Raw genomic sequence first — 6400 nt, 5'->3', positions numbered from 1 at the left:
GAAAACTGTTCACCTGGGCAACAGCCTGGCTTTTGTCCTTCAGTTAATTCCAGGTACTGAAAATTTACTCTATGAAATAAGATGAAAAGTATAAATAGTTCCTACTAAAAAATAACAATAAAATCTCTACATATTAACAGAGTTATGAATGGCAATATTTTAAATAACTGTCTAAAGCAGTATCTCCTTGGTAGCAACCTGAATAGTCATTCTCTTTGATTTTCTTCTACCCACAGGTCCACATTGGTCAGCCAGAGGTCACAACATGCCAAGCACTTCCAGTTTTCAGATTGACTCTTTACAACATTCCACTTGGGGAGCATAGGTCTGTTATGCTTAAAGAAAAAATATCTCTAATTCTGGCTTGTTCTAAAAATGTGAATCACTCATACCATAGGATAAACCCTAAATGCACTTAATTACATGTGAGAATTTGCAAAAATCATGTAATTATATCAATAGAGGTTAAAAAAGTATTTTATAGTGGTAATATTTTTTTATAATTAATAGTGTACTGGTAAAGAGTATAGATTGTCATTAGACTACATAAATTTGAATTCTGTCTCTAACATTTCGTTGTTTGATCTTGGATATATTAATGAACTTTCTGTGTCTCAGTGACTTCATCTTTAAAACAGAACTAATTATAGTATCACTGCCTTATAAGGTATTATAAACACTAAAAATGTCAAGTGTTTAAAATAGAATTGGTAAGTAATAAGCCTATAAAAATGTTAACTATTCTTACTAAAACATATAAAATTAGTATTTTTAATAAAAGCAATAACTTGGAACAACTTTATTAATAAGATTGTATATTTTTAAACAAGAAATCTAATATTTATTTGGGTAGAATTCTGTTTAAAACAAGAAGAGAATACCCTTGTAGTCACTCCAAATACTGGAAATAGTAGAAATATTGGAAATAGTAATTTGAGAAGAAATTAAAAAGAAGTATAAACATAAGAAAAGAATAAAATATGAATTTATTTATGATAAAATAATTTAAAAATTGTTATAGCATGATGATTAAAATTAAAATGAAAAAGAGATAAAAATGTACCTGGCTGTATTACATGATAAAGTTTTAATCTCAAAAGTCCACATTATAATATATGAGTAAGAAGGGTGAAAAATACAAAGTAAAATAGAGACATTTTTCATATTAGCAGCTAAAAGTCTGTTAAATAACTGGCTATTAGTATAGCCTGAAACAGAAGACCTTTTTATAAGAAAATAATAAACTTTTAGAGAATAAATTCATATGCAAAAAAATGAAATGAAACTACTTCCATTAGCACAGCTAAAAATACTACTTAAGTTAATTAGTAGAGTTACTGTAATAACAAAGTTACACAGATTTTATAATCTTAATAAATTAATACAGTACTTAATCTACAAAATAAAGTGTGAAAGCATAACAAAGGATATGTATTTCAAAAATAGTGTGGCTACCTTACCAAAATTCAAACCTTACTAATAGTGATTGTAATAAAAATATATCATGAATTAAAGTTTGTAACCTTTCACCAGTTGTAAGATGAGCAAGATCTGAGAATCTAATGTACATCATGGTGATTATAGTTAATAATTATTGTACTGTATATTTGAAATCTGCTAAGAGAGTAGATCTTAAGTGTTCTCATTACACACATACACACAAAGGTAACTATGCGAGGTGATGGATATGTTAACTTGGTTGTGGTAAGCATTTCACAATGTATACATATATTAAGTAATTATTATATATATTATAATTGAATGTGATATATATATAACTAAGTTTATATATAATATATATGATACATATATCATATATCATACATATAAGATACCATATATATATATAAAATATTAGGTTAAATCAGAAACCCTGATCAATTAAACAGCATACAAATTCCACAGATTCAGAAAATTGCATATTGCATGGCTGTTAGTATTACAAACTATCCTTAAGATAGATTGTGGTAATTTATCCTGCCTGCAAAGTGTATGAAATTGTATTTCTCTACAGCATTCATGATGCTTGAGGTTAAATCCTTTTAAAATAACAAACTAGTGAATAAAAATGGTACTTCATATTTTTTAAAATATTGTATTAATTTGATTACTACTGAGATTGAAATTTTTTAATATAATTTTTGGAAACTTTCTTTTGTGAGACGCCTGTTACAATCATTTGCCCGTTTACTTATTAGGTTTATTTATTTCTCTTAATCAGGTGTATCAATATTTTTAAAAATATAAATTGTAAGTATATCTTCCCAGTTTGTCACTCATTAGTTTTAATTAGTTTTTATAAAATATTTCAAATACCTAGAAATGTGGAGAGAGTAGAATAATAACACCCATTAATCAAAACATATCATGTTTTTTTCTTGGATAAAGTATTATAGATTCAGTTGAAGTATGTTTTATATCCTAAAACCTAGTACCCTTCCTATCATTGTTGTCTATTTTTACAATAGATCTCTATTTTTCTATCTATCTATCTATTATCTACCTACCTCAAATCTATATCTATGCACATAAAATAATACATATACTGATTTTTGCACTTAAATATTGTAAACTTTACTTAATGTTATCACACTCGTTTCATTCCATACCTAGCTCTTTTTATTGTTTTGTTTTTGCTTAATGTTTTATATTGAGATTTATCTGTGTAAAAGCATATAGATATTTATATATTTTGAGTGTTGCATTCCATTATGTAACTATAGCTTATTTATTTATTCCCAACAGATAAATAAATATTTAGGTCGTTGCCAGTTTTACACTATTAAAAGCAACGCTGCGATCAGCATTCTTAGACTGCACGAGCATATCTTTATGGTGTGTTCCTAGTGGTAGAAATTCTGGGTCAAATGGCATGTGCATCTTTGACTTTATCAGATATGCACAAATTGCTTTACAAAGTATTCAGATCCATTTATATGCCTCCTGAAAGTATATGAGCATCTCTAACCAATATTTGACATTTTAAAATTGTTCATATCTGATATGTTTGAAATGGTATATCATTGTTTTAATTTGCAATTCCTCATTTAGAGTGGTTATTTGTCTTTATTTTCTTTCTCTTTTACTTACTTGTAGGAGATCTTTCCTTTTTGATAAATTCTTCATACTAATCTTTAGGCAGTTAAATTTGCTGAAAAAACCTTCTTTCACTGTGTGACTTGACTTTTCACTATATTAATAGGGTCTTTGATTTATAGGTTACATTTTTATGTGGTTATCGCTATTAACTTCTCCCTTCATAGTTTATACTTTCGTTTATCTTTAAATCTTTCTCTACACCAAAATCATAAATATATTTCCTATACAGGTTTCCTAAAGTTTTGAAGTTTTGGTTTATGTTTAAATTATGTATCCACCTGTAATACATTTTCATGCATGAAATTAGGTAAAAATCTACTTTTTGCCCTTTTATGGATAATAAATTGTCTCCATAGCATTTATTGAATAGCTCATTCTTTCCCAGTTTTCCTAAAATAGAGGAATATTTTTATGCTCTTTATTTGGCTTATTTTCTTTTTTACTATCTCTACATGAATCCCAAACTAAACACAAACTCTTTCAATTTCAATAGCTCAACAAGTCTTGATATCTCAAAGACAATTGCCCCCATATACTCCCTCTTTTTTTCTTGCAGATTTTCTTGTCTTTTTTTTTTTTTTGGATGGCTTTATCATATTGAATCTTCCCAGCCACACATTTTTCACTTATCTAAGTCTTATTTTATGTCCTTCAATAATGTTATACAGATTCTCTATAAAACTCTTAAACTTTTTTCAGTTATTTCTAGATACATTAGAATATTTTTTATTACTGTAATAGAATAAGTTTTCCTATTATGGGTTTTGTTTTTTTTTTTTGGTAACTGCTGTGTATGAAAATACTACTAACATGTATTTAAACGTTATTTGATTTTTGATGTCAGAAGGTTAGTTTAACTCTCTTACTATATTCTTTTACATTTGGAGACTTTATCGGATTTTCTCTCTAGACAAACTCACCATGTGGAAATAAGGAAAGTTTAATTTCTTCCCTTTCTATTTTTTTAAAAAAGTTTATTGTCTCATTGCAATATCATACCTCTATTATAATGTTACTTATTCCTACTTTAATGGAAGTACCTCTTAAGTATTATGATTAATTACTTTACTTTTCAAGTATATGTTTGCAAAATAACTTTAAAATTATATATTCACCTCTATCAACATTTTCTCTTAATTTTTCTCCTTTTGTAAGCATACATCCAAGAGAAAAGATGTTCAATAATCATTTACTAAATGCTGAATGATTATATCATAGGTACCTATCTATTATTTTTATGGTTTAATTTTTTACATTTAAGTCTTTAACTCAACTGAAACTTAGTTTAGCAAAAAGTGTTAGAAAGTTCTTATATTTATTATTTTCCAAAGATATAATTTTGCTGATATTTATTGGAAAAACTGTCATTTATCCACTAATTTGAAACATTAATTTTATTACATACTTAATTTTTGTATACTGAAGTCAACATCTGGGGAATGGAGGATAGCTAGGGTGGGCATTCATTTCATCCTCACTCATGGGAAGGAAGCTGCTTTGTAGTACTTCCAAACAATTACTATCACCTTCATTCCACATATATCCAGCCTGATATATCCATTTACATAAGATTTTAAGCCAACTGGAGGACAGGTAATAATGGATTAATTATGACTGCAGAGTCTCATACTTGCTGAGCACAAAATAGATGCTCAATATATTTGATTGAAGCAAGACTGAATGAAGGTAAACTTTAGTTATATTCTTAAACAGTAAATAAAAATGTTTATTATATCGTTTTTAACAAAATCTCTATTAACCCTCCCCTTAAAGTGTGCCATCTATATTAAAGCTACACAGTATTTCTGATATAGCTTATCAAAACCGGCTTTAGCCTGTACATAATTTGTCTGGACTCAGTATTTACGAGAATAAATAAATAAGCAAGACTAACTTGAAAGTGAAACCAGCATTTTCAAGTTTGATCCCAATTCAAAGTAGCAATTCCAAGCTGCTTACTCTCAATTCTTATCAGTAAGGATATTCACTAAGAATATTTGTAACATGTGTAACGTTTCTTGATCTTGAGACACTTCCATCCTAGCTGGATGATAATTTTTTGTTTCAGTAAGAGTTAGCAGGAGAGGATAATAGGATGACCAATGGCTCTCAGGAGCAGCTTTCACAAAAAAAAAAAAAAAAGGAAATTGAATTGATTCTTGAAGGGGGGAAGGTCTTATTTAAGAGGATTGGTTTGGGGATAACAAGCAACTTCACAGAGGAAATAAGTGTTGGCTTTTTCAAGCCGTAACAAATCCTGCACTATTTCTGGATCTGTGATGTTTAAAATTTAAAAATTTTTTTAGTTATTTCTCGGTATTATCTTGAATTTATTTTTTCCCATTTAGTTCCGAAAATTATTCAAGACAGCTTACACACTATATATATTTGTGCAACATATCTGTTTTTCAATTAGTGACAAAGGAAAATTAAATTTAGAATTCTAAGGCATCAGGGAGAAATATAATATATCAATATGCAGGTCATTAAGATCTTACATAATGATTAAAGCTGAATTGTACCTGTAATTCTAAGATTTCCAGTGGCCAAAGCAAATAAGGAAGTGAGTGAATTTTAGGATTCGTATTGCCCATAATATACAAGCTATTCAGGAAACGAAACACTTTGCAGAGTACTAGAGTCTGGGAAAAATTTTCTCCCAGAGGTCTTCACACATATGATACTGAGTGGTACAGTGGGCTCCGTCCTCAATAGTATCCCAATAACAGATGTGATCATGAGTATTTTATGACTTCTTATAGTATCCTTCTATATGAGTGGAAGGCATAATTTAAATGCCAAATTCAGTGAAACTGATCCCAACTGGGGCATGTTAAACATTAGAATTCAAGTATGCAAAGTCACCAATAGTCTTCCTTAATTCTAGAATAAAATCTTGACCCTTTGGCAAACACTGCTAAATAAAATCCTGGTAGTTATTAAAAAAGAATTATTGGGGTTTATGGCCACCTAGAATACATAAAAAAAAATTAAGAAACATGATTAACATTGGTCCCAGAAGAAATGGCCATAGTGTTTAAGGTTGTCATGAGGCTCAAATGAGAAAATGAAATTAATGTATATGTAGAATGTCAAGGTCTACACATGTGTAAATGTATGTACAATTCTTTAGGCCCCTTTCAAAAGTCTCCAAGTCCTGATCTTTCCAACTATTTTATGTCTCCATTACATTTCTGAAATCTTGCACTAGTCTATCACCTCCTCTCTATGCTAAACATTATCTGACTTTAGTTCCTTTTGCTTAGGCTATTGTGTTATCCCTTCTTCTTCCTTGTTCTTT

The sequence above is a fragment of the Balaenoptera acutorostrata genome, chromosome 5 (genome assembly GCF_949987535.1).
Source record: "Balaenoptera acutorostrata chromosome 5, mBalAcu1.1, whole genome shotgun sequence".
Lineage (NCBI taxonomy): Eukaryota > Metazoa > Chordata > Mammalia > Artiodactyla > Balaenopteridae > Balaenoptera > Balaenoptera acutorostrata.
The sequence above is the reverse complement of the archived record's forward strand: the minus strand, read 5'-3'. Positions refer to the sequence as shown.